Genomic DNA, 23,556 nt, shown 5'->3' with positions numbered 1-23,556 from the left:
GCGTCTATATTTGAGGAAAAAATAGCTCAACACCACCAACTGTCTCTTTGATTCCAGGTCAGCTAAAGGGTAAGTTGAAAAAGAGCTGTCTTGGTTGCTTATATAGTCCATGTTGTTGCACTTATGTATTGTAAAAAGAACTCCTGGGTTTGTGACTTCTGGTGCATATTTAAAAAATGGTTGTTTCTTTCAGTACATGATGGATGGTATGTAACATAACATTACCCCATGCAATGTGATGCAACATTGCATAAAGCTATTACATTTGCCCCTGAGCACCAGGGAGCATAAAAATTGGTTTTAAAGAGCTCTCTTCATAGTCAAAATACATTCCAAAGTACTTTTCAAACCAAAGTGCTGGGTTGGATGGAGGCAGTCACAGTGGTCATTACACACTCAGCAATAGCTTATGCATAGCCATGGACATCAAAACTTGTGCTTTCTTTGATATAGGGAGAGTCTGTTGGCCTGATCGGTGGCACTGTAATGTTAATCTACTGTGAATATTTGCGCTTATGGAAACGTCAATATCTTTGATGTTTTCTTGTTTAGTGACATTATAAATAAATAGGGGCATGTTATATTTGATCGGTGCGAGCCAATAATAGCATCTCATAACAACAGGAATTAAAACACTGGTGTTTCATGTGGTCATAGTTAATGTTCTACAGATGAAATCTTGACTCCCCTAATTGAAACTGACATATCTGACAGGATTAGGAATATATATTGGAATCGTCTTATCTCTTCCCTTCCCTCATCTTATAGCACATTTAGTCATAAGCAACCTTAACCTTCAGTTTCTTTTGAAATATGATACAGGTGACGACAAGACTATATGTGCAGTTCAAGGGCCATATTCTTCCCTTAGCAACTATTACATGGAGGTCAGTCAGGGCAGAATCTAGCCCAGTCTTCATTTGCTGCTGGAAGCAGAAAACTGTATTTTAGACAGCATGCATACCGAAAATTTTGCCTGAGTATATACTGATTAACATGAGGAACCACACTGAATAAAACCATTGCACACAATTCAGATTCCAGTACATTCAGATTTCTTGAATGATCACAAGGCGGGGCTGATATAATATAGTAAAGGACAACTATGATTTAAGGGCATGCATCACAGCTAGTTTTGTACCTATTAGGAATAAGCCATAATTTCTGGCCAGGTTTTTGGCTTAAGTATTATAATTTGGAACGATAAGGCATTAACATTTATGACAATATGTTGCTCCGCTGTTTGTATGTTTCAGGGAAACAAAGACAATCCCTGCCCTGAAGAGTTTATAATCTCTATTCAACCATGACATGACAAACGAGCCGTAAACAAGAGTGGTAGAAGGGGAAAGAGAGAACGAGGGTTATAATAAGATCACACAGTTACTCAGAATGGCATTGAGATGGGGTATACAAACCCCTCACTGGGCAATGGGGGGGCTAGGAAGCAGCTCTTGTCAGGCTCCACCCAGCCATGCCTGAAGAGCGTTTTCTCGATGGTGGAGCTTAAAAGGGTGCCGCAGGGGACAGACCTGCACTAGTAGCTTCTGCCAGAATACAGTAGGAGCCCCACACTGCTCTAAACTGGACCTCAGCTCAGAGCTGTAGGCCACCGCGTATGGGACAATAGAGCATATGCTTGTGAGTGGGGAAGGGAACGTCCTGACCTTTTTCCGGTCGGATGTGTGGTGGGCCAATAGCCAGGTCTTTGTCATGCCTCTGGAGGGGCAGGGACACAGTATGAAGTAACCCAGAAAGTAGGCTAGTTGGTATCCTTACCCAGATTGCACACCTGAACTGCCCACCCCAGGGCCCTGGCTTGAAACCTGGTGGAGTGGGTGGGGCTGGGTTCCCCTATCGCCAATCCCTGAGCTTGAGCCACTAGATGCTATGGCTAGGTCTAGGGAGGCATCTCCCCATCACAGGCATACACACCTCTTCACAGTTCCATTACATTTGGTGGTCCCTCTCCCCCCCCCCCCCGGTATTATGAGTAATAATGAAACCGGTTTCAGGTGGACCTGGGATTTAGGATTTACATTTTTCTTTCAGAAATCCAGAGCGTGTGTTAAAATAGCATCCCATTTGTAAGGCAATTGGGGATGTTTAATAGATACTTGTCTTTTTTAAAAAATAGCAACGTTAATTTAGTGCAGGTGCACAGTGGTGGAACTGGCCAGTGCATAAGCAGAGAAGGTACAGAATAGGCAACATTTGAATAAGCATCCTCACTCTGCTCTAGTAATGTGCCTAACCCTGATTTAGATGGGGAACAAAGAGGATGGTTCAATCTCTATAACCCTTCAGTCCACGGCATCCCTGCAGAAACTGCGAACAAAGTTTGCCTACTGGAACCAATTCATTGGGATGCTGGGTTTTTGTATGTTAACGTATGTCAAGTATCACGTGTTCTGAGACCACCAACTCATTTCAGATCTGGCAATCAAATGCAAAGTGGTTGTGGCACAAAGACACTGGACCAGATCTTCATCTGGTGTAAATCAGTGTCACTCCATTGCATATATACCAATTTACACCAGATGAGGCTCTGGTCCACAAAGTCTGTAAGTAAAGAAGAACCGTGTACTACTGAGGCATAAGTAGCAGATGTAATAATCAGTTGTGAAAGAGCCTCCAGGTCTTCTCACCTGGGAGGAGAAAGCTTGATTTTGTTGCACCACAGGGAAAAGGGTGAGTTCCGTGAGAGCAAAGAAAAGTTTTGACTTGTTTCATGCAGGTAGTTTTATAAGTGACAATGTACCATACAAATTTGCCCTTGGTACAAATTCCAATGAAGAAAGCTTCCATCAGTTAAGACCTCAGCTCCTGAGGAGGTAAATAAATAAGCCAATAGTTAAACATTTGTAAACTAAATTTGCAAATAAATCCCACCCTTTATTTTAAACCATGTGGCCAATTTCTAGCCTGGTGTCCTACAGTCTATGCAAAGTGGGGTGCCAAGACAATATGTTAATGTCCCACTTGGTACAGAGACAATTAAGGAAGCAACCAGGTAATTCTTAGAAACTCCCTGGGAAGCATGAAAGGGAAAGCAGTGGTGTCCGGTCACACCTTACCTTAATCCTGATATAGACCTGATGAAATCTGCATCTGATTCTGTACGGTATGCCTAATTTTGTGACAACATCATTAACAAATTGGGCTGGCTGACACTTGTAAAATGGTTTTAACTCTGCATGTGCTCCATTATTGCATGTTTCACAACTTTTTGAATACCTCCCTGCTAAGATTTTATGAAAAGGATCCAGTTAATTACTACTGAACTAGAGTGGGCTTCTACCATCGTGATCAGTGTTACTGCAAAGGGATTTATAATGACAACGATTCTCTTAACGTGCTATCGGCTTCATCTTGTATTCCCAAGAAATTCATTTCCCAGCATAGGTAGATTTTAAATTAATTGATACATGGATAGTGTGTTTTTTCCCCTAAGTCAATTCCTGTCATGCCCACAGCAATCTTATTATATGAAACACTGATAAGAATATCAATCAGGAATGTATTTGATGTCTGGTTTCCACCACATCAAAAACATTGAAAAGGCAATGAAAGGAATATGTGTAATTAAACACTAAGTACATATTGCAAAGTAGAAAATGATGTAACCCATATCATACATGCTGTAAAACATGGAAAGCAGAAATGTTATAAAGAAACATATACCCACTATAGTGAGTGCTGTTGTATCCACAATAGTTAGGGCTGAATTCTGACTTCCATTGTAATCCCCCCTTTTCAGTGACTTCTTTTTGGCAAACAAATTCCTGTAACATGGAAAGTTCTCTGCTTGGCTCAGCCAGGAGAGGAAACTTTTTAGAATGTTTGAGCAAAATTAACTCTGATTTCCTGGTCAGATAATGCCCAGTTGTGCATAGGTGCACAGATAAATACAGTCTCTCTCTTCAAACTTCCTGCTGTGATATCAGTTTCATATGGTATTCTTCACTACCACTCTGTGAATCAGCTGCTCTGGTTTACCTTAAGGCAGCTATATTTCAGTGATGGGAAATGTGACCCTTATACATCCCTTACTAAAAAGGGTCTACTGTATTAGTATATTTTGACTGGACCATTACTATACAAATCAGAGAAATGGAAGACCTCTTAGGTCATCTGCTCCATCCTTTCCATGTCCTTGTTCTCCACAAGCAATATAGTGTGTGAGATGCATGTAAAACACTCAAACACCTCTCCTTTCCCCCAGGAAAAGGCATCAGTATGGCAAACTGGCTAATATATAGTTGATTTAGTTTGCCGGCTGGAGATTGCTAGATCTGAACCTGCTTGCGACAAGAAATGAAGACTAGCAAACCTCGACGTAGTGCTATTATAGGCCGCTGCCTCACGAAAAAGGATTCCTATCTGATTTTAATGCCATGTGCTATGGGCAGCAGCGTATGACTCAGTGTTATAAAGAGATAGTGACATATATTAATTACCCTCCCTGAATCCTGGATTTACAGGAGTGAGTCGTAGGATAATGTGATTTCATAACACTTACCTCAGAAGTATCTTAATGTGTGGCCTTATACTTTCACTATTTTATCCGTTCACATGGGTGATTGGAGAAGATGATACATGGTCACAAACAAACTCACATTATTAACTAGTAATAATTATTGTGATTTATATGGTGCCATAGGCATGCATAATAAGGGTACTGCACCTAGGGGCTTGCAATTGGCTGCATACAGATGTGACAGTCATATCATGAACTCACGGTGAGTGGGGCTAGTGACATGACATGCAAGTACAAAGGCTCTTGGAAGCATTTTATTTATCCATTTGTCAATGATTCCAGATCATACATTGTCCCACTGCACACTAGAGATCAGTCAGTGGACAGGCTGGGGTCAGGGGCACTTTGGAGGAGGCGTAACGGGGTCAGAGATAGGGGCTGTATTCACTTTCCTAAGCATCTCCATCTGCATTTGGTAGGAAGAGCAGGCACCTGCTGGAGTGCCTCAGGGCATGAGCAGGGGCAGAGCCATGAAAGAATTGCAGAGCCTCTTTAGGGGAACATGCCTTCTATGTGGATGGTCCTGTGTCCCTGAGATATGTGCGACTGTGCCACTTTTGACAAGTTGTTTAATCTCTGTGCCTCTCTTACCTCATCTGTCATAAAGTTTGCACAGCTGTGTCAATTGCTTTGAGATCTAGAGATGAAAAATGTTATCTAAGTACTAAGTGTTATTGTTTCCGTTATCTAGGTCTTATGTGATCCTCATTGTCAGAGTTTCTGAGCACATCACAACCACTAAAGGATTTTATCCTCCCAATACTTCTGCAAGCAAAGGAAGTATTATTGTCATAATCTCCATTTTAAAGATGGGAAATGGAGGCACAGGGTAGGTTAAATTATTTGCTCAAAGTCAAACAGCCGTCTGACTAGGGAATGGACCTCAGATCCCCTGAGTCCCAGCTCAGTGCATTAACCACAAGACCATCCTCACTCCTGTACTGCACGTATGCCAATGGGCTGTACTCATCTCCATTATAATGTATATCTTTCTTACTTTTCATCCTATTAAGTGAGCACCTGGACTTTAGCTAGACAGCTCCTGAGGGACGATTAGTGGTAGAAGGTTCTAGCTGAAAGAAGTGTGTTTTGAGGAAGGATTTGAACGATGAGTCAATAGATAAAACTTTGGGGAAATTGTGGGCCACAATTTTGTTTTGGAAACCACAACTTTTAACACACCCCACAACTTTTTATCGTTGCTGCATATTTGCATGGCATTGCGTCCCCATGTGCCAGCTAGCAATGCCACTCACTCAGATTTGGCCAGGCCACCCTGCCGAATTTGAGTGAGTGGTGATGCAACCTGGCCCCACACCATAACCACTGCTTTAACAAACTGGGGCCTCAATCTCTGAACCAAAAAATCATGACTTTCATACAGCCTTATCAACAGGTGCATTGGAGGACGGAAGCTGCTTCATTTATAGGAAGAAAATTCTTGCCAGGCTGTATCACCTTTCTCTTTTTAAAGGTTAGTAAGATCTGGAGTTCAGAAGTGGTGGCGGTGGTGGTGGGGGGAACGGGGGGTTGAGTTAAGAATATAAAGTGTGTCTATATAGGAAAGAATATATTATATTTCAAACTATCTCTCTCTCTAATTACCAGCATTTGTGAAACACCTGTTACCATGATACCTATGTGCTGTATAGGGTCATAGCAACTAATGGGATCTAGCTGGAAAGAGCCTTCAGTTCTCCACCCTACTCTTTGGTTTAACTGTTGGCTTCTCCCTTTGAATGTGCTGCTATCTTTTCTTCTGCTCTGGTTCTTTGAGGAATGGTTTGATGAAGAGGTGAGTCCTGTGTTAAGAGCATTTACTATATTAATATTTGCAATATATAAATAACTACTACAATTAGAATTGTTCTCACTGCATGCTGTTTGGGGCATCATGCTATGCATATATGTTTGTATATTTTTCTTGTCACTGCATGCATATTACTCACAAGAATGCTAATGGAAAATTAGACACCAGTTCTGAGAGGAGAGTAAAATATAACCAACCCTAATTAATGTAAGTTCTACTCACATCTGGCTGATTTAGAAAGAAATTGCTCTGCCTGTGAAAGTGTTTTTTTCTTCATGGATTTCTTTTAGGTGGCAGGGAGAACCAGGGCAGCCTGGGAGGAACAAGAAAGCACAGCAAGTAAAGGTGGTGAGGTGTACAGTAAAGCCCAGAAGGTGGTGTTCATAAGCTGGCCTAGTCCTCAGGGACAACACAGCTCAGTCACAGTTTATGCTTTAATAGTAGTGACACACTCTCATGATGGTTTGCCTGCTGATCTGGAAAATTATAGTTCATGTCACAGCAGACTTCACTGGTGGCTGCCCATAACCGTCCCCCACACAGACTCCTAAATCCTGTCTATGTGTTATGTTATATGTGGTATTTTTACAATCTAGCCATTTTTAAAAGAGCTACATGGGTGGTTACATTGGATGTATCGGAGTAAGCTACATAAGCATAGACCTTATTGCTGAGTTACTGGCCCTAGTTTGGGCAACTTTTGTGTGGCATAAGCCAGGAGTAGAGTGCTTTTATTCAATAGCATAAAGGCTGAGTGTACTCTTTGGTGAGCTTGGCACTTTGATGTGCAAAGTCTGGGGAGGGGAATGACTGTATCCAATATTTCCTTTGAATAGAGTCATTGTTAAATGAACAGTACATGAACACAATGCACGTGTACCTTTTTGCTGTACCAAACACGGTACTCTAACTTTTCAATGCAAGAAACATGACATATTTGGAAAGGAGGCACGCACAATTAGCAAAAGCTAATGTAGCAGAAAACTAGGCATGATGTGAAAATAATATATCAGGCAACAATTTCTGTGGCTTTGTTTTTATGCTCTTCTGCAGAACCAGTCCTGGGGTTATGAAATCAAGTGCACCCACATCTTGAATACTGCATGCGGATCTGATCATTTCAACTAAAAATATATATATATTGGAATTGGAAAAGGTTCAGAAAAGGGCAACAAAAGCGATTAGGGGGATGGAACAGCTTCCATATGAGGAGAGATTAATAAGACTGGGACGTCTCAGCTTGGAAAAGAGATGACTAAGGGGGGATAGGATAGAGGTCTATAAAATCATGACTGGTTTGGAGAAAGTAAACAGGGAAGTGTTATTTCTCCTTCTCATAACAGAAGAACTAGGGGCCACCAAATGAAATTAATCGGCAGCAGGTTTAAAACAAACAAAAGGAAGTATTTTTTCACACAACCCACAGTCAACCTGTGGAACTCCTTGCCAGAAGATGTTGTAAAGACCAAGACTATAACTGGGTTCAAAAAAGAACTAGGGGTTGGTCCTGCTTTGAACAGGGGGTTGGACTAGATGACCTCCTGAGGTCTCTTCCAAACCTAATCTTCTAAGATTCTATGATAGATGAATTCATGGAGGAGAGATCCATCAATGGTTATTAGCCAGGATAGGCAGGGATGGTGTCCCTAGCCTCTGTTTGCTGGAAGCTGGGAATGGGCAACACTGGATGGATAACTTGATGCTTACCTGTTCTGTTGATTCTCTCTGAGTCATCTGGCATTAGCTACTGTCAGAAGACAGGATACTGGGCTAGATGGACCTTTGGTCTGACCCAGTATAGCCATTCTTATATTTTGAACATTGTTTCCCTTACCCTTGGGACCCCAAAATGCTAGGGCTAGGTGCAGCAGCAATAACAACGTTGTCTTATTTTAAGGAAGATGGAAGTGCTGAGAGCAGTGGGGGAAGTGCAGGTGTGGGAGAGTATCTTAAGAAACTAGTGCATCATCCATACAAGGCAATTGTTGTATTACCTCTAAAACTCAGTTACACTAATGCTGATCTTCTGTATGCTTCAGAAGCAACAGAAATGAAAGTGTCCAAGTTAACGACAGAGAGTAAGTTTGATCCCAAATATGGTTAACATAGTGCCTGCAAGCTGAAGCCTGAAGGTGATCTCTACTTATTTGAGGATGGATGAGCTTATCGCAAAACACTCGGTCTGACCCAAAAGCTGAGCTCTTGGGTTTTCCTTTATTAAATTATTGTCTAACATTTATATTACAGTGATGCCATTGGGAGTTGGGCATCTGAGTGTCAAGGACAGGAACACTTCTGTAAGCTGCTTTCAGCTAAGCCTGCAGCTGTTAGGGGACATGGTTCAGACTTGGGTCTGGGTTTGCAGCAGGCTAGCGGGTCTGGCTCAAACCAGGCAGGGCACTGAAGTCCTAAGCTGACTGGGCAGGAAAGCAGGGGCAGAAGTAGTCTTGGCACATCAGGTGGCAGCTCCCAGGGGGTTTCTGTGATCCAACCTGTCACAGTAGTGCTGTTTGAAACAACACTGTGTTAAAGCATACTAGGGAACACTACAAAAAGATTCTTTGTATACACTGTAATGTGTAGAGAGTCCCAAACACACTCCTCACAGTTTTTTTGATATCTACATAGAACTCAAAAATAGCTAAAATTAAACCTCAAAACTTGAAAATAATAAGCCCTGAAAAGCAGAAGCCCTCCATATAAAGAAAAAAGTCCCTTCTCCAAGAAGCTTGCAATATAAGAAAAGGGACATACCTAGAGTATCCAGACAGGAGTAAGGTCAAATACATACATTCTTTAAATACATAGATATACCCAAAGTTTGAAAAGAATATTTTTGAGTAAATGCCTCTCAACTGGCCACCACTCCTCATCTCTTTTCTTATAGGCCCTGCGCTAGAGATGACATGTGAGTTCAGATTTGTCGGAGAAGCTTAGGGAGGATATTACACATGTAAAATCCAGCAGCATGGGACAAGACCCAGTTATGTCTGTGGGAAGCTGACAAAAGGGCAGACAAGGTTGGCATCATTGGCAGAGCTGAGGGAGTGACACCATCAGAGGCAAGAACAGAGCAGAAGGGAAAGGTACAGTTGTGAAGGGCCTTGAAGGTCAGGGCAAGAGGATTGAACTTGAGGTGGTGAAACCGGAAGGGGAAGTCAACAAATGGCTACGCAGGTGGTGTCGGAGAGAAGGCTTTGGATTCTTTGACCATGGGATGGTGTTTCAAGAAGGAGGAGTGCTAGGCAGAGATGGGCTCCACCTAACGAAGAGAGGGAAGACCATCTTCAGAAGCAGGCTGGCTAACCTAGTGAGGAGGGCTTTAAACTAGGTTCACCGGGGGAAGGAGACCAAAGCCCTGAGGTAAGTGGGGACGTGGGATACCGGGAGGAAGCACGAGCAGGAGAATGTGAAAGGGGAGAGCTCCTGCCTCATACTAAGAAAGCAGGACAAACAGCAAGTTATCTCAAGTGCCTATACACAAATGCAAGAAGCCTGGGAAACAAGCAGGGAGAACTGGAAGTCCTGGCACAGTCAAGGAAAATATGATGTGATTGGAATAATAGAGACTTGGTGGGATAACTCACATGACTGGAGTACTGTCATGGATGGATATAAACTGTTCAGGAAGGACAGGCAGGGCAGAAAAGGTAGGGGAGTTGCATTGTATGTAAGAGAGAGGTATGACTGCTCAGAGCTCCGGTATGAAACTGCAGAAAAACCTGAGTGTCTCTGGATTAAGCTTAGAAGCGTGAGCAACAAGGGTGACATCATGGTGGGAGTCTGCTATAGACCACCGGATCAGGGGGATGAGGTGGACAAGGCTTTCTTCCGGCAACTAACGGAAGTTACTAGATCGCAGGCTCTGGTTCTTATGGGAGACTTCAATCACCCTGATATCCGCTGGGAGAGCAATACAGCGGTGCACAGACAATCCAGGAAGTTTTTGGAAAGTGTAGGGGACAATTTCCTGGTGCAAGTGCTGGAGGAACCAACTGGGGCAGAGCTCTTCTTCACCTGCTGCTCACAAACCGGGAAGAATTAGTAGGGGAAGCAAAAGTGGATGGGAACCTGGGACGCAGTGACCATGAGATGGTCGAGTTCAGGATCCTGACACAAAGAAGAAAGGAGAGCAGCAGAATACGGACCCTGGACTTCAGAAAAGCAGACTTTGACAACCTCAGGGAATTGATGGGCAGGATCCCCTGGGAGAATAACATGCGGGGGAAAGGAGTCCGGGAGAGCTGGCTGTATTTTAAAGAATCCTTATTGAGGTTACAGGGACAAACCACCCCGATGTGTAGAAAGAATAGTAAATATGGCAGGTGACCAGCTTGGCTGAACACTGAAATCCTTGCTCATCTTAAACACAAAAAAGAAGCTTACAAGAAGTGAAAGATTGGACAAATGACCAGGGAAGAGTATAAAAATATTGCTCCGGCATGCAGGAGTGAAATCAGGAAGGCCAAATCACACTTGGAGGTGCAACTAGCAAGAGATGTTAAGAGTAACAAGAAGGGTTTCTTCAGATATGTTAGCAACAAGAAGAAAGTCAAGGAAAGTGTGGGCCCCCTTACTGAATGAGGGAGGCAACCTAGTGACAGAGGATGTGGAAAAAGCTAATGTACTTAATGCTTTTTTTTGCCTCTGTCTTCACGAACAAGGTCAGCTCCCAGACTGCTGCACTGGGCAGCACAGCATGGGGAGGAGGTGACCAGCCCTCTGTGGAGAAAGAAGTGGTTCGGGACTATTTAGAAAAGCTGGACAAGCACAAGTCCATGGGGCCGGATGCACTGCATCCGAGAGTGCTAAAGGAGTTGGTGGATGTGATTGCAGAGCCATTGGCCATTATCTTTGAAAACTCACGGCGATTGGGGGAGGTTCCGGATGACTGGAAAAAGGCTAATGTAGTGCCCATCTTTAAAAAAGGGAAGAAGGAGGATCCTGGGAACTACAGGCCAGTCAGCCTCACCTCAATCCCTGGAAAAATCATGGAGCAGGTCCTCAAGGAATCAATTCTGAAGCACTTAGAGGAGAGGAAAGTGATCAGGAACAGTCAGCATGGATTCACCAAGGGCAAGTCATGCCTGACTAATCTAATTGCCTTCTATGATGAGATAACTGGCTCTGTGGATGAGGGGAAAGCAGTGGACGTGTTGTTCCTTGACTTTAGCAAAGCTTTTGACCTGGTCTCCCACACTATTCTTGCCAGTAAGTTAAAGAAGTATGGGCTGGATGAATGGACGATATGGTGGATAAAAAGCTGGCTAGATTGTTGGGCTTAATGGGTAGTGATCAATGGCTCCATGTCTAGTTGGCAGCTGGTATCAAGTGGAATGCCCCAAGGGTCGGTCCTGGGGCCAGTTTTGTTCAATATCTTCTTAATGATCTGGAGGATGGTGTGGATTGCACCCTCAGCAAGTTTGCAGATGACACTAAACTGGGAGGAGAGGTAGATACGCTGGAGGGTAGGGATAGGATACAGAGGGCCCTAGACAAATTAGAGGATTGGGCCAAAAGAAATCTGATGAGGTTCAACAAGGACAAGTGCAGAGTCCTGCACTTAGGATGGAAGAATCCCATGCACCGCTACAGACTAGGGACCGAATGGCTAGGCAGCAGTTCTGCAGAAAAGGACCTAGGGGTTACAGTGGACGAGAAGCTGGATATGAGTCAACAGTGTGCCGTTGTTGCCAAGAAGGCCAGTGGCATTTTGGGATGTATAAGTAGGGGCATTGCCAGCGGATTGAGGGACGTGATCGTTCCCCTCTATTTGACATTGGTGAGGCCTCATCTGGAGTACTGTGTCCAGTTTTGGGCCCCACACTACAAGAAGGATGTGGAAAAATTGGAAAGAGTCCAGCGGAGGGCAACAAAAATGATTAGAGGACTAGAACACATGACTTATGAGGAGAGGCTGAGGGAACTGGGATAGTTTAGTCTGCAGAAGAGAAGAATGAGGGGGGATTTGACAGCTGCTTTCAACTACCTGAAAGGGGGTTCCAAAGAGGATGGATCTAGACTGTTCTCAGTGGTAGCAGATGACAGAACGAGGAGTAATGATCTCAAGTTGCAGTGGGGGAGATTTAGGTTCGATATTAGGAAAAACTTTTTCACTAGGAGGGTGGTGAAACACTGGAATGCGTTACCTAGGGAGGTGGTGGAATCTCCTTCCTTAGAAGTTTTTAAGGTCAGGCTTGACAAAGCCCTGGCTGGGATGATTTAGTTGGGGATTGGTCCTGCTTTGAGGTCCCTTCCTAGATGGACTAGATGACCTTGGACTAGATGACCTTGTGAGGTCCCTTCCAACCCTGATATTCTATGATTCTATGATTCAAAGTGAGGAATGCCAGACAAAGAAGATTATCTTTACTCTGGGGCTACAAATGTATCCTTCTAGCACAGTCCATCTTATTAATTACAATCCTATGACATTCATTCTTGTATCTAAAGATCCACCTTCTTCTCATGAGAGCAGTTAGTGACTTTGGTAGTTGTTGTTACGTTCCCAATATCAAGCTGCATGGAGAAAAGAGCTAGCTGAGTGGTACAGTTCTTGTATCTTTTCAGGGTCTGACTGTGTCTCCACTGAAATCCACCTCGGCTCCACTAGCTTAGAAAGTTGCAGTGGAGTGAAAAGCTAGGAACTTGACATGAGGTGGTAAAATCTGCCTTTTTCACAAAAGATTTTAGAAAATATCCCCTTATGTAATCTTGCATGTTTCACTATAAGGAAAAAAAGAGACATTTTCCCTGGTAGTGAATCAGAATCCACAGAGAAGAGACTGACAAAGAAAATCACCCATGTCCCAGAAGAGGAGCGCTGTGTAGCTCAAAATCTTGTCTCTCTTGCCAAAATAAGTTGGTTCGATAAAAGATATTACCTCACCCACCTTGTCTCTCTAATATCCCAGATGTCATCATCAAAATACCCACAAGTAAAGTTATACTACGAGACACTCACTGGGTATGTCTACACTGTAAGGAGCCATGAGGGAACTGGAGGTGAGGCAGGCTGAACTGATTCATAGATCCCAAGGTCAAAACGGACCACCTTCTAGTCTGACCTCCTGTATAGCACAGGCTATGGGGGAGCTAAGCAGAAGCTGAAGGTCGGGAGGGTGGCTGGATTGGGGCTGCTTGGGAGCTGGAGGAAAATGCGTTTTGGAATTGGGAAAGGGGCCCTATTCTTGCACCAGGGTCATATTTTCAGGTAGTTCCAGAGAGATAAAAAGAGAGCCAGTTTTAGTGATGTTTATAGCAGAGCAGTGCAGACCCAGAGAGGTTGGATAAGCTTCAGATGAGCATCCAACCTCATAGCTGTGTATGTGAACCAGACTGAACCCAACCTCTGAAATGCATCAGTTTCTGCTGCCTTTGAGGGGATCAAACAGTCTGGAATGTTAGCTAAACCATGACAACCCCCACTGGATATCAGATGACACAGGACTCTGACCTGACTTTGGGGCTTCAAATTCCCATGATTCCCTTACACATGCTGTGGGCCATATCCAGGAGCCCTTATTTAGTTCTTATTTCAGCAAAACACTCACATTTAAACATCTTCAGAGTCTGGTAAGCGACTCATCCCTTTGCAGCTCTTTGTTAGTGTCACTTCCTCAACGCTGTGAACGTCCCCATCTCTTCTGCCCATCATGTTTGGTGCACATGCATCACCCGAGCACAAGTTACATAATGTTTTTAAATGCTTTTGGTTTCCCTAATAAACCACATTTGGCACTGAAGTTGTTCACTGGGTTATTACATAACAGGGCTGGGCCTTGGATGTGCACAGACAATGAAGGTATAGTTTTATGAGGACTTGAAGTACTAATTTTGCAGAATGTTCTCCGTGTCTCATGACTGCTCCCAAAGCAGCCAGGTGGAAAAAAGAAAAGAAACTCTACAAAACAATGAGGATTACATCAGTATGAAGATCAAAGATCCAAAGAGAACACAGCAATATAAAATTGTGACTCATTCCAGTAAAATCCAAAATGCATGGGTTCACTCACTGAGCCAGTGTGTTGTACAAGTATATGAGGTGCAGGGACTGGTAGGCGGCCCTTTGTCAATTGGTCCTGCTCATCTGTAGATTCTTTGCTTGATGATGATTAGTTAACCCCTTCCAGGCAGGCTCAGGGGTCAGAATTTGTTTTATAGAGCAGACGTTAATAGTTTATCTGATGAATTTAGCTCCCTGCCCTGTTTTCAGATTAGCTGGGAACAGACTGCAGGTTGGATTTGAAGTCAGTAGAAGTATTCTGATATTAAAAACGTGTGAAAGCAGAATTGGGCCCTTTCAGTTTTACACCTGACGCTGAATTGTTTTTCAGTGAGCAGCTGTGACCAATTTCAATCAAATTCAGAGATGGTTCATTTAGTCTCTTCACTATTCCTTATTGCTTAATAACGAAGTGTGATTGGTCAACTCAGTCACATGGGATTTTTTTTCAGCTCACTCACTGAGGAACAGAAATTCTATGTGAACAGAAATTCATTCATGCAAACGAGCTGCAGCCTCATTTTCACTTAAGACCGTGTCCAAGATTTGATCACACAAAGCCCCGGACGTGAAAAGAAAGCTCGTTGAACTGAAAGGAAACCAGAGTAAACAGCAGACTCATACAAAAGGGGACTTTATGCTAAAGGCAAGTTATACATTTAAGGGTGAAATGCACACTCTCAACATAGGCATTTGGAAAAGTGGGCGCTCACTTTTGCCTGTGTATGTTGGAAACTTTTATCCTTAAAGTGGGGTTATGGTGAGAAAAATGACGTTGTAAAAATTTTACCTTCTTATACAGCAGCTCTGCTTTCTTAGTACCCTGAGATTAATCTTCTTCATCTAGTGATGAAAATAAGTTTTGTATTACTTTTAATAACAATTAGCATATCAATGAGAACGTGAGCTGGAATCTATTCCATTCTGGCTCATGATTCATCAACAGAATGATTAACAAAGTTCCAGCTACAGGACCAAATTTGCCCTCAGCCCCACCTTGGTAACTGCTATCACTGAAGATAGCTGAGGGCATAATATGAAAACAACAGGGTTGCCTATAGAAGGTGAGCAAGGGCAGGATTTTGCCTTTCAAGCTTAATTATTGGTGGTGATGCACAAGCTGAAATTTCCCTTTCAGGCCACAGGTTGACTTTGCAAGACTGGCAATTAGAAAAGCCATCATTTTACCTGCAAACTGATAAGTCTGATCTAGGAATCACTGAGAGGCAATAAACATGGAATGCCATAATGCCAATTTGAGAGGCTGCTTTTCAGAACAGTACCACACTGTTAGGTCTTGTAGTGCCAAAATCTGCCTAACCACAAAGACATGCCCAGCTGTTTCTTGTCTTGTTGTACAAGAATGCTGTGCTAATATCAGTGCAGAGTGGTCAATCCACTGAACAGCTGGTTTTCAGTGAGATACAAATATTGAGATTTGAATCCATATATGCACCAAGACTCCCACTGACTTCAGTGGGCTTTGAATCAGGACCCACAAGGTATGCCAAGAATAGACTGACTTCACCTTCCAACAACTAACTAACAACTAACCCAGACTGGTATATAAAGCAGGCTGTGTTAGCAGGCTTTTACTTGTGTTACAACAAAAGAGGTTATTGAACCCTTTCCAATCCTGCTTTTGAGCCAGATGAGCAAGCAGTTAATTATGAGAGTTATTGCTCATGACATTTCAAAATAATTAAAAAAAAAATCAAATCCCAAATGTGACTAATCCTGGAATCCACGGGATGAATGGACTATCCCAGAGTAAAAGTAAATCATGGGCGATTATCTCCTTCATGTGAGAGGCAAGTTCTAACCGTTACCAAACAAATCCCTCTGACTCACTAGGGTTGCTTGTATTACTTCTGATCCTCCCAGCAAGGAAAAGGCTGGGTGGTTGAGGAGCTACAAGTTTATTTTTCTACGGAATATGAGAGTGTCAGCACTCAGAAAAGTGGCTGCCATGAGCTGTAGGTTTCCCGAATGGGAAACATAACTTATAACACAGAGAATGGCAAGTACTTTATAATGTGTGGTATGCCGCTGGAATATTTTTTCTCTGTTTTACATTTTTTTTTTTTTAATTCTCAAGAAAGGTATCGGCTGGAAAGCCCTGGAAGTAGGTCCTCCCCTATCCTAGGGATGACAAATATTTGCTCCTTACTTGACTTTTGTATGTACGCCTGTCATTTGCAGTTATTTGTACCCCAGCAAGTATTAAAATGGACATTGAATATTTGTAGCTACTACCATATGCCTGCCGCATTTATGCCAGATTCTGGGGCTTCCTTGGTACTTGTAGCCCAATATGCAAGGTTTTTCTGAACCTCCATTTCCAAAAGTGTGATGCACCACGGGGTTGCCTCAGCGTTTCAATGCAGCTGCAGTGGGATCCAGGACAGGGGTTATTGGATCCCACCTCCTCTGCTCCCCATCCCAGTGCAGAAGACCCCTCTACCATTACTCACATCCACTGGCCTTCCCAGCTCCAGAATGATCCTTTCCTTTTCCTTTTCACTGCTAGATCTCTCCCTCCTTACCCCACCCCTTCAGTGCATCCCTCTTGTCCCTTCGCATTGTTGGCTCCCCATTTCATTTCACTCTATTCCAGATCTCCCTCCTGTTCCCTCTTCCTGGTGGCTCCTTCCCTCTGAGATTCCAGCTGAGGTTTCAGAACTTCCATCCCACCTGGTTTCCTTTCCGGAGTGGAAATTAGTGTGTATTGCGATGGTAGTTTTATAACATGGATGCTTTTTTAGTTGGGATTGGACTACGTCCAGCTTTAATTTCATATAGGCCACGGAACATCCACCCGATGATAACTCTATGTCACTACTAAAGTGGTGTGAAATATTTTGGCCGAAAGGTTTTTCAGAGAAAAAGGCAGATTTGGTGACACTTAAACCTTTCATGAATTTGTGTCAGTTCTGTTGAATTATTCATGTAAAAAAACTTCCCAAAAACTCCAAAAAAATTGAAACTTTTTGGACATTTTCAAAATGAAATGTCTTGATTTTTCATTGAGAAATTTCCTTCAACTTTATTTAAAAAAAAACCCTGCTAGATATGCTCAAAATAGGACAAAATATTTTGTTTAACCACAGATGAACTATTTCAACGTTTTGATTTGCCATTTTTTTCCCCCAAATTTGTTTTCTGGTCAACCTGAATATTTTTTTAAATTTCTTTAAAAAGAAATTACCAGTGAACTGAAAAGTCAGTTATTCGCATGGCTCTAGTTGCTACCATATTTGAATCAGTGACCTAGAGATTAATGGTTCTGTATTCCATTACCATTTCCTTGAGCCACTGAGCCTTCCTGATAGGATGATCTAACAGTGTATGGGTGTGCTATACAAATACCAGAATGCTGCTTAATAGCTTCAAGAAAGTCATGTCTAAATGTTTTATCTTGAAGTATTTAATTTTGCCTAGAGAACTGGGATAATTTCCCTCAAAGGGACATATTGCTACACATTTATCTGCTTGAGAAAACTTGGGAGAAACTTCTCCCATCTGAATGTTGTTCATACTATTACGCACTTGTCCACGTTATGGTTCTTTACTGATGCTGAGTCTAATTTAATTTTGTAAGTGTTCTCATGGTGTCATCAGTTTGCTGCTGGCTGTCAGGTGGGAAATTGTTCCTTTTGTTGAATACACTGCTAATTCATTAAAAGTAATTATTAAGTAGCATGTCAAAGCGTGCCTAATATTAGAGCTACATGGGCATGTCTGAGGAACTCTACTTACAACACTTACTGCAAATGCAGCTGTCTTGGCACTGTCCTGAGTCTATTACTGTGAACAACTGTGCATAGTAAAAGTCACTCTCCCTGAGATAGCATGAATTAGGAAGATTTAAAGAACAGAAACGCTGGTCCAAAATCATCCCTGGTGTAACGCCACTGACTTCATTAGAGCTACACTAGAGATGAATTTGTCCCAAATATGCAGTGCATTAGAATCTCTTGGTTAGTGCCAAGGTGTTACAACACACCATATGCAACTAGAAATAACTTTCTGTCTTGCCCTAAAGTTTGTCTCAGGCTTGTTTAGCAGACAGCTTTACTCTTGTGTTACATGGGCATTGTTACTGAATCTATTACTTTACCTAATGAATCGCACACAGCTGCATGAGGGGTACACAGATCATTTGTCTGAGGGAATTCTGAATACCTTATAAGCTACTGAATTGCATTAACAGTAAATAAAGTTTCCATAGACTGTCCCTAGGAAGAAACGTGCTTTTTTGGCCAATTGCCTGTTAGGGGTTGGAACGTTTGTGAAGAGGGACAAGTGCCTTTTCAGGTCCCTTCCCTATTTCCCCTCCAGTAGGAACCCTTGGCTAGGATCCTGAACCACTGCAGCTTATCAGTCTCTTCTGACAGCAACTGGAAATCACAGTGCAATCTCCTCTGGCACAGGCTACATTTTCGAAAAAATGCATTTGAATGCCTTGACAGCTACCCAAGAATTTAGATACATCCAGTCAAATCAGCAGCTGTGCTTCTGAAATTACATGTACATCCTAATATTCCACTGATTCCAATGGACTGGTATAATTACAAGGAGTAATTGGATAGCATTCAGAATGATAGGAATGATGCTTAGGATGCTTGTCTGGGACTTGGGAGACCTGGATTTAACTCAAGGAAAGACTTCCTCTGTGATCTAGGGAAGTCACTTAGGGTATGTCTACACTTGGAGCTGGCAGTGTGATTCCGAGCTTGAGGAAACATGCTTGCACTAGCTGTCATTAAGCTAGCATGCTAGAAACGGAAGTTTAGCTATGGTAGCATGGGCTAGCTACCCACATATGTACCTGTGGGATCCAGATGGTACTCAGGGCAGCTAGTCCCTCCTGCTACCATGGCCACAATACTATTTTTAGCAAGCTTGTGCAAGTATGTTTCCTTGAGCTGGAGATCGCAGCTCCAAGTACAGACATATCTGTAGTCTCTCTGTGAAATCTGTAAAATGAGGACAAGAGCATTTCCTTACCTTACAAGGCTAAATATGTTAAGAGATTGTGAGCTGCTCAGGTACTGGGGCAATATTAGTACTTCAAAACAGATAGAATGGGAAGATTTTAGGCTGAATGTCAGGACTGTAGATTCCTCAGGAAATTGGTCTTGGGGAAAAGAAAAAGCATCGCACAAACCAAAACCCTGACCTTTCTATACCGAGTCGCATGGGGTGGGAGAGGGATTTGGGGGCAGGGGAGAAGCAAGAACTGAAACCGGGATAGCAATGTGAAGGATTCCTGCTGATGTGGGGCAAGCTAGCTCAGAGGATAGTTTGAGGAGAACCTGCTCTGTACTGCTCTTTTAACAGTAGATTCTGTCAGGCCCCAGCATGGGTAGTTGGGTGGGGAAGCATTCTTTCCATCTGCATTCACCTTGCACATAGAAAGGCCATTCATCCGATTCGAAGCTGGACCGTCCTGTTTTTCTACGGTTTGTCCCTGTCTGGTGCTGATATAAAACTAGACGTGGTTTTGTCTGGTCTCATCATGGGTGCACAGAGGATGCCATTTAGCTGAGCACACTACTCTGGCCCCACCAGCATGACCTCGCTTGCACTGTATGTGTGAGGTGATGCTGGTGGGGGCTGTGCAGTGTGCTCTGCAAAAAGACATTGTGTCCTTTATGTGGCATGACCTCACACGCACGTGTGTGTGAAGACATGCTGGTGGGGGCAGGCCCATGCCGTTCTGGAAGTCCTGTATACTGGGGATGTGTCAGTGGCCACCTAACTCTCACATGGACCAACTCCATAGCAATCTGTCCCTCATAATATCTCTGGGAGTGCAAGGCACCACAGTCCTGCTGCATCTGCCTCTGTATCATGAAGTATGCCTCTGTACCATGTACTATGAAGGTGCACTGGAGAAAGCAGGCTGCACCAACCAAAGGACTGGCACAAAGTGCATATTCCCTCTGTGTGATAGGAGGGATGAAGAATCAATGGGGTAATGTGGTTCCACACAGCCCTGAACACACATTTCTGACTATTTGGCATGATCTGACCTGAAGCATGGTGGGCTCTACCCCAGTACTTGCTGATGATGACAGTGTGGCCAAAAAATGCCCAGTAATTCTGAGTAGCTCCATTTTGGGGTGGGGGCTAACTTGACACCTAGGGCCTGATGCTTCTGTACAATATAATGCAGGATTTTATCCACAGGGTCTTTAAATGCACCCGCTACATTTAGAAGTGCTATTAGACATTTAATTACATTGTAAATACACATGGTGGATTAAATAGATGACCACAACACTTCCAGCTAAACCATATTCTTCTGTTGGTTCCATGCTAACGGTTTGGGGCACAGTAGTCAATTTGCTTTGAAATGCCTTCTCACAGAGCAGGCCCGTGCCCGTTTACAATTGCTGGTCTAACGTGTGCCACACCGGCATGAGAAAATATTTTTAAAATTTGTAGCCATAAACCGATTTGATTTTTCTAAATCACTATTATTTTGACCAACTGTTTTAGTCCAGATCTCCCAAATAGTCCAGCTGTTTTCCTCAGCCATTTTTATTATATAAAGTTTACAGTCTGCAAATCTGAGACACGTGCAACAATCCACATTCACTCAGCAGCACACTCTTTGTAGCTGTTAACCTTCAAGGCCTGACATCTCTGTGTTAGCAGCTACAGCTAATTGATCACTGTCCTATTTCTAGCCAACACTGTTGTGTTTAGCATGTGTTACATCAATACTCTCTCATGTTCAGCCAACAAATATTTACCAAACCAGTGGCAATATTATTTTGATGTTGTGCAAAGCCCTGGCTAGAATGCCTGACATGAAAAGAAAGGGAAAAAACCCAAACAAACAGGGTCAGGTGAAGTACACATTGTATTCCTGACCACAGTGGTCCTTGAATTAATACAAGAATGCTTAGTATGAAAGATCAAGAACTAATAGCTTTTCTCAGTTCATCTATCCTGGCTGGATTTCTGCATGCCTGCAGTGCTGATTACACACAGAGTCCTGTAGTGTCTTTTAACAATAAGCGTTGGGGTTTGTGTAAACACTGGGCTGGATCCCTCAGGGCTGTCTCTAATTCGAAGTCCTGGTCAGGAGTATGGGAAGGGATTTTGATGATGATATAGTCAGCTCTTTCAAAGACTCGCCTCAATGTGATCCTTTGACATGGCTCTTGTTTATAGTCAAATTCTTATTAACCTTCATTCAACCTAAGAGCCCTAGGTTGTCACAGACTGATGAGGTGTACTGAAATCTCTGCTTTTCATGTTCTCTGTCCCTTTAGGAATTCACAGGTGCAGTGCTCTGGGATGTCAAAAGAGGATTTGCAAAGTCAAGTGTTTGGGAGTTAAATTACGTAATCAGCCAGGGTATTTTCAGTGTATCAATCTTATCAAGTAGTTGTATAGAGTGTAATCATGTGTGGGGTATCAGGTAGAGGATGTGCACGCTAATTCAGGGCTCCGTCTGTAATTTAAACTTTATGATCTTTCAGTGAGTGTTCCCAAACCCATGTTTTTGTTTAAAAGGAACACTGTGTTTCAGTGGCTAGAACACCAGACTAGGAACTGGAACGTCTGGATTCCGTTCCCGACTCTTCAACTGACTGCCTGTGGGGCCCTAGGGATCTCTTAACCTCTTTGTGCCTTAGTATTCCCCATCTCTCAGTAGAGATCATTATACTCACCCATCTTTGTAAAGCGCTTTGAAATCTACAGAGGAAAAGTGTTGTGTAAGTGCTGCATATTTATTATTATTTATTATGATTATGAAGTTGATATAAAAATGTACCTGAGTTTCTCCAAGGTTTGAGGTTGTTGAGATCCAGTGTATTTATTTGATCCATTATAGAGTAGCCATAAAATTCAGATTTGGATCCTGATTCAAAGTTCCAGAAGTTTTGATGGTGTTTGTATCTAACCCTAACCCATTTTACAAAAGGGGAAAGTGAGGCACCAGAAGGGGAAGTGACTTGGCCAAGTTCATCCAGTAGGTTAAGGGCAGAGCTAGGATTTTAACCCAGGATTCCTGAGTCCTAGTCCCATGTGCAGTCCACTAAGCTATGCTGCCTCCCATGAATGAGCCTCTTTCCTTTAACAGGTTTCAGAGTAGCAGCCGTGTTAGTCTGTATCCGCAAAAAGAAAAGGAGTACTTGTGGCACCTTAGAGACTAACCAATTTATTTGAGCATAAGCTTTCGTGAGCTACAGCTCACTTCATCGGTTGCATTCAGTGGAAAATACAGTGGGGAGATTTATAGACACAGAGAACATGAAACAATGGGTGTTACCATACATACTGTAAACAGAGTGATCAGGTAAGGTGAGCTATTATAGCTATTGTCCCAGTAATAGCAGAAATAAGAGATGGGCAAACATTCTCCTCCCCAATCCATGCTGGAGATTTCCTATGCAATAATTGTGCCCCATGATATGTAATAGAATGCAACAATGGCAGCCAAACACGAGGTGCCAGGAGGCATTCTCCGGTGGTTGCACTGAAGCCTGTCTGAAGCAGCAGCAACAGCATCAGTTACACCAATTCCAAAGGGTTTGGCTAGGACCTAGCTGCATGTCTTAAGTACATAATAATGAAAAGTGAGAATCATTGTCTGAGATCATTGTGGTTTCAATATGAGCTCTGCATTAAAAAGCAATCCAAGATAAGACACTGGGAGATGATTTAGTACAGTATGGTGGCCTTGGACAAAGCCAGGAGGTGTTATTAATGGCTCCCTCTGAGACTGTGGCATTGATGTGACCTTTGGGAAAGCAAAGTATCAGAATAAAATACAGCAAGGTTAGGCTGTCTTTTCTGTACAAACATATATGTTTCCCCATCTGATTTTTCATGGTCCTGCTTACCACACTTCTCCTCTCCTTTCCTATTATCCTATGATAATGGAGTTTGATCACAATGACACTTTTAGCTCCAGAATTTTTAAAGTATTATGAAAATTCAGCTGATCTCAGGAGATGCCATTTTGTGCTGAAATCGAGCATGAATGCCCCAGGAAATGTTGATGCTGTCAGGTCCACTCCGTCTCTGGCTTGGCCTCACACCCAAAATCTGAAATGTAACCTCAACCTAATCCACCCCCAAACACTACCTGGCTGAGATGAGGTTGGGATGCAGAGGTTGATTTTAAACACAGTTATGCTTTCCCAATCCCGGGGCTGTCCTAGTGCCATGCTAGTC

At 42.9% G+C, this 23,556-nt stretch overlaps 1 protein-coding gene across 1 annotated transcript in view; it reads left to right on the top strand.

Moving 5' to 3' along the window:
* Window positions 1–2,950: 2,950 nt before the first annotated feature.
* The window catches only part of LOC141984517 (uncharacterized), a 35,476-nt gene continuing 14,870 nt past the window's right edge, over window positions 2,951–23,556 (top strand). The window contains exon 1 of the mRNA XM_074947599.1: window positions 2,951–3,013. The gene's annotated coding sequence lies outside the window, so the exon portion shown is untranslated. The remainder of the gene's footprint in view (window positions 3,014–23,556) is intronic.

The sequence above is a fragment of the Natator depressus genome, chromosome 3, assembly GCF_965152275.1.
Source record: "Natator depressus isolate rNatDep1 chromosome 3, rNatDep2.hap1, whole genome shotgun sequence".
NCBI lineage: Eukaryota > Metazoa > Chordata > Testudines > Cheloniidae > Natator > Natator depressus.
This window is presented reverse-complemented; position numbering and strand designations above follow the sequence as displayed.